Source organism: Malaya genurostris, chromosome 2 (assembly GCF_030247185.1).
Source record: "Malaya genurostris strain Urasoe2022 chromosome 2, Malgen_1.1, whole genome shotgun sequence".
Taxonomy (NCBI): domain Eukaryota; kingdom Metazoa; phylum Arthropoda; class Insecta; order Diptera; family Culicidae; genus Malaya; species Malaya genurostris.
Genome location: NC_080571.1, coordinates 253044506 through 253058813, shown reverse-complemented (window position 1 = coordinate 253058813; position 14308 = coordinate 253044506). Strand labels below are relative to the sequence as shown.

General features: G+C 39.4%; 1 protein-coding gene across 1 annotated transcript in view; it reads right to left on the bottom strand.

The window, feature by feature from the left end:
• Window positions 1-13083, bottom strand: part of LOC131429524 (ELAV-like protein 3) — an 88979-nt gene extending 75896 nt beyond the window's left edge. Inside the window, exon 1 of the mRNA XM_058593698.1 lies at window positions 12640-13083. The gene's annotated coding sequence lies outside the window, so the exon portion shown is untranslated. The remainder of the gene's footprint in view (window positions 1-12639) is intronic.
• Window positions 13084-14308: the final 1225 nt, after the last annotated feature.

Here is a 14308-nt window from a genome sequence, read left to right as displayed (position 1 = left end):
AAAAGAATATTGAAGCTATGGCGTTACACGTGATTGGATTGAACAGATTGATATCATCAGATCTCTTTCTACTTCAATATCAATAGGCCTAGTCGTTAAAGGTGCAATAACACGAAATTAAATTTGCTCAAATCCAAATTCAATCGATGAAAAAAAGTATTCTGATCTACCCTTAAAACATGCAGGTAAACCAGAATTGACTCCAGTTTTCCGTAACAGTTTTTAAAGAATCCCTGCTCCACTTGACATAAAAATTGCTTCTATTGAAGGAGCTCATTAGTAGCACAATTTCGTTCCACATACCAAAAAAAACAGGTGAAAATATAGGTAGTCTTACTCTATGTAGAACATTCAAGCCCCTTCGGAACACTCCACTTCTTCCTTCCGCCGTTAATCTTTCAATCTTTCGAAACGCTAAACTAAACCTCACTGGTCGACAGTAGATCCGGTTGAGGATTTCTTTTCCTTAGTCGGTCGTCCTAATTTCCCACTCACCAGGACCGGTGTTACAAGCGTCAGTTTAATTTATTCTGCTATCTTTCAGCCTTATTCTTTGACTGTCTTTTTTATTCTTGTACCACCCGAGACTTGTTAATACTGCATAGATTTAAATTAATCCTTGTGGCGTTTCGGTATGTGCTGCTTTTTCTTATACTTAAAAGTGTGAGCGAAAATAAGGAAAAAAGAACTATGGATCCAGGCTATGAATTTTTACTAAACGAACGTCTATAAAATGTACATGGCCCTGCGGCATTGCAAATCCCGACACAATAGTTGCTGGCGCTGTTGTTAGCTGGACATCGGAGAAAATAGTTTGCCTTGGACGTTGGAAAACTATTTTGCAAAATATTGTTATTTATTCGACAAGCAAAATTTTCTATAGTATCTTCAACAACCTGTGCCCTGGAAAAACTCTTTTAAAAGCATTTCTTTGTAAATGTGGTTCAAAAAATTCCTTTACAAAAACAGCTTAGGCGTTTTTAAACGAATTTAATTTTTAATTCTATATTCCTTATCATACTGTTCTCTACAACTCAATGTGACATTGTCCTCTCCACTTGGTTGATCCACCCAGAGTTTGGATATTTTAGATTCATGGGTAACAGCTGGGCGCAGCTTCAAGCATTCTCCCCAACGTAAACATAAGCTGTTATTCTATCATTGTATTGTTACAAATGGATTTGAAAACATTCAACATTCACAAATTGCTTGCCAAACCATTGCTTTTTCACTGTTTTTTCGCTGTTAAGTCTTGGTGAGTCGGAAATATCTTTCGCATAGCCCCGTGGTAGAAAAGTTTATCTGGTTTTTGGTCCAGGGTTTGGTTCACAGAGTCCACTTTTCGTTTCGATTTTTGTTATACCGGGATGGAACCCAACTCACCAAGCTTTCGAAGCTCACACCATTTATTTTCGACAACTGACTCAGTGAAACATTGGAAATAGTGAAAGATGCACGCGCAACCGAACGAGAACGTGTTGATGATTCTGAGCAGTGTTTGACCATGTTTAAACGAAACAAATCGAAATTTTTGCGTCGATATGTGACAATGGATGAAACGTGGATTCATCACTTCACTCCGAAATCAAAACGATCGTCATCTGAGTGGATAGTAACTGGCAATTCTCGTCAAAAGCGCTCGAAACCACAACAATCGGCGTGAAAAATTATGGCCTCGGTATTTTTGGATGTGCGAGGTGTAATATTTATCGACTATCTTGAAACATGGAAATTCGTACATTGTGAGAATGGAAATACTATTAACAGTAAATAATTTATAGTGTTATTTGAGCGTTTGAAGGCTAAAATGGCAAAGAAACGACCGCATATAGCAAAATTGTTTCATCTAGACCACGCACCGTGTCACAGACCAATCAAATCAATGGTAAAACTACATGAATTGAACTTCGAATTGCTCCCACATCCACCGTATTCGCCAGATTTGGCTCCCAGCGAGTAATGGCTGTTCGCAGACCTGAAAAATGCTCACCGGTAAGAAATTTTGCACGAATGAATAGGTTATCGCTGAAACTGAAGTCTATTTTGAGACAAAAACATGAACCGTTCTAATAAAAGTGGTATTGAAATATTAGAGCGGCACTGGAATGATTGCGTTGCTCTTGATGGAGATTGTGTGGATGAATAAAGTTAATTTTGAACAAAAAAAATCGTGCTCTCTTTGTTAGTCATGTGTTATATTAGAAAAAAAATCACTGAGAAGTGCAGGGCAGTCTATTTTGTTATTCAATATTGCGGCGATCAACTTAGCATGGGACAAATCACTAAGGAATGCCAATAGTGTTGAGTCCAATCAATAATCTACGGCTTTCATTAGTGTGGTCACTAGGCCGCTCGTAAGTATTATTCCAAGATAGCCGTCGAAGAACAAATTGAACAAATCTGCGCAGTACTGATTCTATTCGGTGGGTGCCGTTTAGACAATATGGGTTCCATATCGTAGAGCAGTACTGTATCATCATTACGAGAGATTAAGCAATATAGAGTCTTTAAACTGGAAATATCTGCCAACTGTTTTACTATTCTCATTTCAAACCCTAAACAACGTGATGGCTTTACTACAATAAAGCTGATATACTGCTTGGAAGACAATTGATCGTCTGAAATTACACCGAGATACTTAACACATGTGGTTCTGTTGATTACTGCTTCCCCAAGGCAGTATCTTTTTGGAACTTATTGTCATTTGTTAATATTCAAAGGCATTCGATTTACCTAACACCAAATTGAAAAGAAATTAAGTTGGTGTTGGAGAAAAACGGCATCTTCGTTGCTTCGAACTATTTGATATAGTTTGAGATCATCAGCGAAAGATAAGCGTGGACATTCCAAAGAAAGATTCACTTCGATGTAGTAACGGGTGTTTTTTTAGGAGGGATTACTCTATTATCTGAAACTTGTTTTGATAATGTAAAATGACGTTTCTACTCGATATTGTTTGGCAAATCATCATGAATAGGTTAACTCCAGAATAACGATTCCAAATCATGGAAATTGATTTTCAAAATCGGTGTTCATTTAAAACTGTTTATAGTGCAAAATTTTCTTTAGTGATGAGGCGCATTTTTGGTTGAATGGATACGTCAACAAGCAAAATTGTCGTATTTGGAGCAAAGAAATCCACACGCCGCACAGTGGTCCAAAACTGGAAAAAGACGGTCAAAAGTCTGTACTGACTTTCAATGATTTTTAAAAGCTAACGTGTCTTCGCAGAAGTTTTACAAGATTATATTATGCTTCTTTTGAAAGTGGCACCTTAATTTTTGTTGTTGTTTTTTTCACAAAAAAAAATCATTCTATCTCATTTTGAAGAAAAAAACATTTGAAGTATTTTTGCTGAAGATATAAATAGTGTAAAAAAAATTTTTTTGAGACATATTCACTTTATTTTAAAAACAATTTTTTTGGATTTATCTACGTAGAATCTACCTCTATTACCTAAAACTCTACTACAAAGTGCACGTAAACACGCATAAACATGCTTATGCTTGCACGCGCAACTTAAGCAAATTGTTGGGATTTTTATATTGATTACGTTTAGACAATTAATAATATTATAAAAAATCTAAGTGGAACTCGATGCAATTTTATGCCTTTTCAAAGTTAGTTTTAAATATTATAAATCCGAAAAATTGTCGAAAGTTAAACACATATTAAAAAAATGGAAAAAATGTTTTCCAAAAAATATATGAAAAAGTATTGTAGAAGTACAAACCTTTATGAAGAGATTTCATTTTAAACGTGTAAATAAATTGAGTTATCGCGAAGCAACACGTTTCTTAAGACGATATGTTGATCGTGCGACACCCACTTAGAGATGTGCGAAACAGCTCATACCGGTGAACAGCTCCGAATCGATCAGCTCACTAAAGAAAATCGATTCAATGTATCAGCTCATCAGCTCATTTAAAATGAACTGAAGGTTTGTTTTGAGCGCCGTTTTTTGGGGGCCGTTTTTCTTTCATATGCATGATCGAAATCATTGATGCACATAGAACAATGCTATGCGAGCTAACTTGTTCGCGAATTATTATTATGTCATATTTTAGAATATCTGCAAAAGTGGCATCCCTGAAAGTTCCTTAGCCTACTGAGTGAGAGGTAAGATTTCTTATTGACAACGGCTCATTCAATCTGTTAAAGAAGGATAAATACACATTTGGAAAAACGAACAAAAGTTCATGAACACATTTCTTCTCATTTATAACTCGCTCTTCAAGAGCCGAAAATCCATTCAGCTTGTAGCTTGTTTCCACCTTACCAGCATGCGAGGTCATTTTTTCAAAAATCTGTGATCAAGCCAACAACCTGTCTGTGCAAAATCTGTGCACGTTTCCCCGTTTCCATAATAACTAATCGGAATCATTTTGGTAAGCAAAAATAAAGGTCTCACTATTTCCTAACGCTCTGTAATTTTTGGTGCTGTGATCAATTTCAAAAATGTACTGTTTGATGCGGTCTGTGGGCTGGTGGAATCATCGGTCCTTATTTCTTTAAAGATGAAGAAGGACGACGCGTTACCGTGAATGGAAATCGATACAGAATCATGATCAATGAATTTTAGTTGTCAAATCTTCAAAAAATGGGTATGGACGAAATGTGGTTTCAACAGGACGGTACCACTTGTCATACTGCGGCCGAAACAATCGACTCATTGAAAGAACATTTCAACGACAACATTATTTCGAGAAATGGACCGGTGAATTGGCTTCCGCGATCGTGTGATTTGACGCCACTCGATTTTTTTTGTAAGGATACGTGAAATCATTGGTTTATGCAAATAAACCAGCAACGATTGATGCTTTGGAAACCAATATTAAACGTGTCATTATTTCAGCCCTCAAATACTGAAAAAGTAATCGAAAATTGGACCTCCGGTCATTCTGGAGGTTTGTGGAAAATAGTCGTGGAGGCCATATGCAAAAAATCATATTTAAATTATCTACCAAATAAAAAAATTTGCATGTGCTTTATTTGAATTTCAAATTAGCAAAATCTCAAAAAACACCCTTTACCAGTATGTCTCCGCAACCAGAAATCACAACCAGAAATGTTGACAGGTGCGCACACCAGTGTTGCTAAGCTCGCCCATATTCTGCACATAATTCTCACTCGTGTGCCATCATCACATCTAAAACTTCCGTGTGAGTGCGCTCCCCGTGGTTATTTCCATCCTTTATTTTGTTATCGCAGTGCTCTTCTGTGAGTGACGGTGAAACACCGAGCACTCCTATCGTGCAATTTCCGCCGCTCATTCTTTTGTTGGCCAATTCGTCGGCGTGCACACTGCCGCTGTTCCATATAAATATTCGCACTCTTGCTCCCACTCGTACTGTTATACCGTTTTTGGTTTAGGTCCCATGCGCGGAGCATTAATATGCAATCTGATCAAGCTCGATCATGCTGTGATGAAAAACAATTATAATGACAAAAAACAATAACAAAGCATATTTCATGCAGCAGTTTCAAAAATATCAACACTATTTACTTGAATTTCATACAAAGAAGTAACAGGAGCGCAGTACTTGGCTAGAGAAAACACAAACAAGCTTTCAAGCCAGCCCGGTGGCAAGAATAGAGCGTCCTACCAAGTGCTATAGTAGCCAACATCTCGGACGTTCGGCGAGCGATCAGACATAATCTGAAATAGAGCGAGCTGACTCGCATCCGTAAGCTAATTAAGCGCAATTAAGCTGAAACTGAAATAATTTTTCTCGAGCAGTTTTAAGGAAAACGGAAGAATTTTAGACTAAGATTTTCGCTTTTCTTGAAATGCAATTTAAGGCAGAATGAACTGATTGGTTTATTTTTCAACTATATGGAAGATTTATTGATTAAAATCAGGAAAAGAAGCGCCGTAATTTTTTTTTCACGCACACATTGTTGACATTACTCATACGCTTGCAAGGAGTCTTGCTCCTTAAAATGTACCTTTTTGTGAGTGACTCATAAGCGTGCGCGGAGAAGTGCGAGTAAGATATAATACACCTCGCACTCACTCGAGAATGTGCTGCATTCACTGGGTCTCGCTCTATTAGCAACACTGGTGCACACATACATACACACACACATTTTCCTCATCGAGCTGATTCGAATGATATATAATCACTATGGGTCTCCGAGGCTTAGTTCGAAAGTTGGTTTTTCCAGCAATCCTAATACAAAATGCATCTTGGATTGAACTGAAGCATAACATAAGTATTGTCAAAAGGCCAACAAAAAAGTAATCGAAGCAAGTAATCAAGAAGTGTCTCCACCAATTCGCTTTTGGATGGAGACGCAGGGTATTTATCACTTAACGTTTGCATTTAAAACAAATGGACAAAAATTTTCGATTTTTTATGGGTTTACTTTCACCCGCACTGACGAAACTACCCATGCAGCATCAATCTCTATCAGTCGAACTCAAAAACAAAAAAAAAGCAAAAACAGTGAAAGCAAAAACAGTGAAGCAACTCCTTGCAGAAGCGTGTGCGTTCTAAAAAGCAGCATCCCGCCGCATCGAAAACGAGCATCATGCGGCACTTTGTGAACGCCCGATATGCTCGCTCGCCGGCATTTACAACATCTTGGTACTATTAGACAACAATCAGAGCATCGAAAGAAAGTCCGGTTCCGGACCACCGATGACCCTGAGTGACAAGAAGCTCAAAAGGAAGCTGAAGATGCAGAGCAAGGGAAAAGTAGCTACATCGATGCGGGCGCTTGGCCGGGAGGTCGGTGCAACCGGCCAAATAGTGAAAAAGTACCTGGTGAACCTGAACATACAGAGGGGCCTCGAATGACGCGGTTCACCCGGGGCGTGGAAAGCGAATCTACGATAAACGAGACGCAGAGCATATGGGATTTAGATTGATAGATAGAGCTATACAATCTTCGGCAAACTTGTTGTAGATACTTAGACCAACAATTTAATATAGTTTGACAGAAAATTAGTTGCAAACTGCTCCGTCAGGGGCGCTTAGAAGAGAGCATGAAATAATTCATATGTTTACAGTAGGAAAAAAAACAGAACATGAAATATCGCGAATATTTTAGCATCTGGAATCTTCAAACAACTTTTCGAGAGACTTTGAGTTTATCGACAAGTTAAAAGTATATTTTGTAATCATTCCATCAGATGGAATTAGTGTGCTTGCTATGGTACAACTTTCAATATCAAAATTAGGCTCTAGCGCGAAAACTAAAAGATTTGGAGCGACTTTGCCTTCTACAAAAGTACTCGGAATGTAGCGGTCTACATTATGAAAATCATATTAGTTAGAAACTCACCCTCACGTTCCGGAGCTCTAAACAGATCAAATAGTGTAAATGTGTATCTGAAAATTCTCCAATTGGTGGCGCTAGTGTGCAATTCAGGGTTGAAAATTCATGTTGACTCATTCAGATGGTTTCTTAGAGAAGGTGTTCTATGGTTTCAATACATATTAAATGATCGACTAAACATCTACATTGTATCTACAAGGTGGTCTTCTGTAACTAAAACTGTAACTGAGTCTACCACTTAAGAACTAAGAAGGCAGATTAAAAATAATTGGGAACAATGAATAAATAGACGATACATTTAAAAAAAGTCGTAATCAGTTAATGCTGATTGAATTCTCAGGAATGGATAAGATCGCAAAAAACGAGAGTGTCTAAATTCAGTGTTTGTCAACAAGTCAGGATAATCAGCTCGAGATTGTAACCAAATCTGCTATGCAAACGGCCTAAGATACATTTAGTCGAATTGGTTAAGAAGTGCAAATCGATAAATTTATAACGCTTCTGATGGCTGGGAAAATTGTAAGGATCCCTCCAAAGAAGACTACAAAGAATGAACCGGAGAAATTTATTCTGAATGACTTCGACGCGTTGGATATCGAGTTAACAATATGAAGCTTAAACTAAAGCACCTTTTTCAAGAATTGCGCGAATCACCTTACAATCTATAGCTCCTCCTCCTCCACATTTAAGATACGTAGTAATCTACGTTCTATTGAACACTAGCGCATATGATATGCGGAGAGGACAAATTTTATGCTAAAACACCATCCATTATGCAGTTAAAGGTCTTCCGAACAACTTTTATGTAAACGAAACGAGTATTCTGATAGATACTGTAAACATTACGGTACACGAGCTCCACCTGGTAGAGTAATTACTTTTAAATACATTGCGAAAAAGTTCTTACAGATGTAGATGAAAAAGTTCTTACAGATGTATTATTCAATGTATTGTCCATCGCTAGCGACAACTTTCTCCCATCTTTCCGGCAATTTTTGGATCCCGGCTCGAAAAAAGGAGTCCTCTTTTGACGCTATCCGTGAAGCAATCCATTTTTCCAAATCTTCGAAGGATTGAAAATGTTGATCTGCCAGGCCGTGTGCCATCGAACGGAACATGTGGAAGTCAGAAGGGGCGACATCTGGGGAATACGGCGGGTGGGGCAACACTTCCCATTTCAGCGTTTCCAGGTACTTTTTGACCACTTTTGCGACGTGAGGCAGAGCATTGTCGTGTTGGAGGATGACTTTGTCTTGTCGCTCTTGATATTGTGGCCGCTTTTCTTTTAGCGCACGACTAAGGCGCATCAGTTGCGTTCGATAGCGATCTCTTGTGATGGTTTCACCCGGTTTTAAGAGCTCGTAGTAAATCACACCGAGCTGATCCCACCAAATACTAATCATAACCTTGGCGCCGTGAATATTCGAAGTAGCATGCCCGGGCTTTCCCCATGATTTTCTACGTTTAGGATTATCGTATCGAACCCACTTTTCATCACCGGGGTCGATTCGATCTAAAAACCCCTTACGATTTTGTCTTTGAAGCAGTTGCTCTAATACAAAAAGACGGCCCCCGATGTCCTTCGGTTTCAACTCGTACGGCACCCAGTTTCCTTCTTTCTGAATCATGCCCAGGCCCTTGAGACGTTTTGAAATGGCTTGCTGACTCACTCCCAACGATACGGCAAGCTCTTCTTGGGTTTGGCACGAATCTTCATCAAGCTATGCTTCTAGTTGTTCATCTTTGAAAGTTTTTTCTCTTCCACCATCATGTTTGTCTTCGACATCGAAATCACCATTTTTAAAATGTTGAAACCACTCCCGACACGTTCTTTTACTCAGAGCAGCATTACCGCAAATTTCTGAGAGCATTCGAGGCGCTTCAGCTGCATTTTTTTTTAATTGTAACAGAAACGTAAAACTTTCCGCAAATGGCGAGAATTGGGCACATAAACAGACATTTTCGAGCGTGAATAATACGCAAACAAGAACAACTGTCACTGAAACGGCGATGACAATTCGTTAGGCACTGTACACCCTCACTTCAAATGCATTATCATCTATGTATTTTGACCAGCCTCAGCCGGTACAGCCACCTATCGGAAAACGGCGGGAGCAAAGTTGTACACCTGATAATATAATATAATTTTAAAGGAAACAGTGTCCGCTCTTGTATTGACATTTGTCAGTAGGTGAACTACACAAATAGCACACGCTCATGAGTCTGGTTTGAAAAGCACAGCACACGAGTTTAATAGTCAGACACTGCAGGTATAGAGCAGCTCGTGTGTTGTGAGCTCGGACATCACTGGTTCAGAATGCTCAAAATTAATCCAAGTAGAGTGATTTCTTATTATTTTAAATTCATATATCATGATAATTATAATATCACAATCGATGGTTAATCCCTATATTGTTTTCTTCGAGTTTATAATAGTGCATGGACAAAAATGCCTTCCATTATTTTCACCAAAAAGTAGTTTTGAGAAAAGTAATATCCTGGTTTTATTTATGTTTTATACACTTCTTGCGACTCCATGGTGTGATCGCCATATTCAAGCCAACAAAAGTTTTTTAGGTTGCATTTCCGTTATCATTACGTTGGGAAAACCTACCAATAGCTATCTGAATCAATGCAGATTTTGTATGTTAAAATCTTATAATATCTAAGTTATCGCTACATCAATTCACCGTAACGATTTACATATACGCTTACGTATTTATAATGGTTTCACACCTTTTTTTCAACTAGTAGCTTAAATCATAGCTGTAATTAAAGTTATTTTAGAATCAAGTAACGATAACTTACAAAAGATAGCTAGTTCAATGTTTATGTTATAAAGAAACACTGCCGTCACCTTGTTTTAACCAGCATAACATAAAAAACATGTTCGTGCTCTCGTTGCAACATAGTTGAGCTAAGTGGTATCAAAACTAGTTGCGGATTGCTACTTGGAACGGATGCTATTTACACGGATCTTTTCGTAGCTTTTGATAAAATCAATCACGATCGCCAAACTGGATGGGCTGGGTTTCGGTTCCAGTATTCTTCGATGGACAGCTGGCGGTTAAAATCAATGACAGTCAATCGCAGGAGCTCTTAGCTTTTTCCAGAATACCTCAAGGAAGCCATCTCGGTCCACTGATTTTTCTCCTATATTTCAACGATGTAAATTATTCACTGGAAGGCTCACGACTATCTTTTGCTGATGACTTGAAGTTATACCGAATAATCAAGAGTGCAGAGGATGCTGCATCCATTCAGCGTCAACTGACAAATTTTTCAAGGTGGTTAATAGAATCACGTTCACTCGTAAGAAAGACCCTGTGCGGTTTGATTATTGTCTCCATGATGCAGCGATTGAAAGAGTCACTTGTGTCAAGGATCTTGGAGTTTATCTAGACGAACAAATGAATTACAAGCAGCATATTGGTTACACAGTTACGAAGGCTTCTCGTTGTTTGGGATTTGTTACGAGAACTGCCAAGCGCTTCACAGATATATCCTGTTTGAAGTCGCTCTACTTATCACCTGTTCGCTCAACACTCGAATACTACTCGGTGATATGGAACCCTCACTATGTCAATGTGTTTTCAGAATCGAGTCAATCCAACGACGTTTCGTTCGTTTCGCTTTTCGCCGAATGCCCTAGAACAACCCTCACTATCTGCCGAGCTACGAAAACCGTGGAATACTTATCGGTCTCGACACTTTGCCGTGATCTGTTCCGTGCAATATCGATTGCCCAGCACTTCTTAGTCGAATCAACATCAATGTTCGTTCCAGAGCTCTTCGCAACAACAACCTCCTCAGATTGCCTCTACGTCGTACTAACTACGGAATCAACGGTGCCGTTTTTGGATTTCAACGAACCTTCAATGGTGTTTCTACGGAATTCGATTTCCATTTTTCCCGTAGCCGAATAAGAGATTTTTTTTTAATATTCTTAGAAACAATCATTAGGACTTAAGTTTGTCTGTTGTTAAATAAATAAATAAAATAAAATAAATTATACTTCCCCAAGAAGATGCTGCTGTGGCTGACAATCAACGAAGAGGGGATGTCTTTCGCTCCGGACTGGCAGTGCACGGGGGAGTTTATAGTACGAAATGCCAGCCGGAAGTTGCATCGTTGATCAACAAATACCATAAAGACGAATACACCTAGTTCTGGCCGGATCTGGCGTCGGCCTACTACTCGAAGCGATCGTTGGAGGAGATGGATCGACTGAATATCGAAGTCGGTGAGGCCGTCCCCCAGCTGCGTCCTCTAGAGAATTTCTGGGCTAACCTCAAACGTAAGATCTACTCCAACAATTTTGTCGCGAAAACTAAAGTGGAATTGATAAACAAACCGAATAAAGAACTCAAAAAACATACCTACACGCATGTTTTCGTTCGCCATACCGAATGTTCCGGTTAACTGCCAACGCAAGGGCGTAGAATTGTTCGCAAGTAAGCTTAAACAATTATCTTCCTTGTGAAGTTGATCGAAAGCAATTATCTGTCCTAGCTTTTTTTATCACCATCCGAAAGAAACCTGTTTTTCAATGCAAACGTTATATAGTCATATATTCAGTTCGAGTTCACAGACTGAAGCTTCCAATATTATAATTAACTTACTATTGAAGGATGGGGAATAACTCTGAAACGCAATCACAATGTGCAGTAAACTCATTTTCAATATGCTCGAATTAGTTCAAAGCAGAAGCAGAACAACAGAAATAACTGCATAATAAACTGCCGATGCATCCCGATCCATGGCGGTGTGACCTCGTGTTACACAATCGAACATCGACCACAGAGCAAAATGTAGGCAAGCCTAGCGTAGGCAACTGGTTTGCCCTGTGTAAGCCATTAACCGACCAACCGAGGAAAATATCTAATTTGCAGCTGTTATCTTCATGCTCCTACGCCGCCTTTGACACACATATTCGATCGTACGAATGCAGCAGCCCAAGCTTTCGAAACATCACGCGGAAGGAACAAGTTGAACGAACAGCACAAAGCATACCGATCTCCACAGTTATGAGAGAACAGGACCAACCATAGACAAACACACACACAAACATACACGCTCGTTTCAGCACAGATGTATACTAAATGGGCGTTTTCCTCCTTCCACCCAAATGTTGAAGAAGATATAAAAAAACCTAGTTAAACCACACAAAGGCCGGCAATCGAGAGCCCCAGTAATGATGTGATTGGAAGATAAAATTACTTTCGAAGGTGTGTGTATTGTGATAACGTTGCAGAATTCTTTCGTTTCGATGTCGGTTGTTGAAAGACGAAATAGAGCATTGAGAAAATGATTACGAATTATATAAGGCTCTACTTAGGTCATTTTATTACTTACACTTTGTTCACAATTATTCCAACTGAAGTAGCTACAGCATACCAGAGAATAACAATATAACCAGGGATACGAGATATACTCTATTATTCCTCCAGCATTCGCAAAAAAAAACTGAACGTTATTGCAACATCGTAATAATGGGTGGGTTAACTACTATCAAAAGCGTCTGTGGCGAGGCCCAGACAAAAAAAAACCACTTGCAGTCCCCGTTTTCACACCTCACAACTTAAATGGGACACTTTTCGCTTCGTCGATAATAACACTCATTTGCAGAGCACCCTTTCCCGTCACTTTTGAACCTCCAGCTGACACCGAAAAGCGACAAAAACAAACAAAACCACCCAGGTTGTGTCGATTGCTTCCTATTATTACTGGCTCCGTGGAAAAAAATGATACAGAGAACACACTTGGAGACTTTTAGACCGAGATTAAAAATACACACAACTTTATTCCGTGGAGTGCGGCAACTAAATGACGACCGGATCACGAGAACCTACCAGGAGAACGAGCGATTCTGTTCGGCGAATCGTGACCGAGAAAGCCCACGAACTCGCTCTGGTCCAGCGACGATACGGACCTGTCACCCTGAAAGGACCCCAGCCACGCCAAGCCCACACACACACGAGATCTCTAGATAACATCTCGCCGTTGTCTCCGTCGCATGCCCAGACCCCATGCAATCGGGCACAAACGGCATGGTGAGTTCTCACCACACACACAGAGGAGGAAACACCGGAAGAGAGAATTGTTTGTTCCTCTGCTGAGGGGAAGATGAGTGAAACACTCGCGTAAGGACCAACATCCTTGCCAGAATAGAGTGATGCCAGTATTGCTGTGAGTGGTTCAACCCCGGAAGGAACAGGAACTACCCATGTTGAAAATAATCTAGAATTCAATTTTAATCTTACGTCAGTTTCTAGTTGGAACATTTTTTTTTATTTCGATTATAGAGGTTTTAACTTTAAGGTCATTCGCCTCTTCGGGCCAGAAAAACTTTCTGACCCTATGTGCGGGGTTGGGAATCGAACCCAGGTGGGCTGCGTGAAAGGCATCGACTTACCCATTACGCTACACCCATCCCCAGTTGGAACATTTGAACATTCTTTTTTACCTTTTAAGTTCATTTTCGTGTCTCCTTCGCTACAGCCATTAACCATTCAGGACCACAGAAACAAAGAATATGGTAGTGTTGAGTGCAATCAAATGATTGGTGTGATGATGCCTTCCTAACATTCCTAATATTTCCTCTTTTGCATCATCGCTCTAAATGACGGATTGAAGTTTAAAACACACTTCACCCTGCAATTTCGAAACTGGTAGTCGGATCCGGAGAAATCTCAATAGCAGCTATCTTTTTATTTGGTCCTAAGGTCGTGAAAATCGGTTGCGTCATCCCTTTTGAAGTTCTTGACCTATCTTTCTGGATTCTGGAGATCGGTATAGGTAACAGTTTTGAGCCCAATTTAGAAGAATTTTTCTCTCTTTCGCATCGTCGCTTCAAGCGATGGCCTTAAACTTCTAACACTCATTACTCCGTTATTCCGGAACCGGAGGTCTCATAAATTCGGGAATCTTGTAGAAGACATTTCATTTGAATCTAAGTATGAGAAAATTGAATTGGCCGTCTCGTAGAAATGCCATCTCGTTCCATTTTGGAGTTTTTTTTATC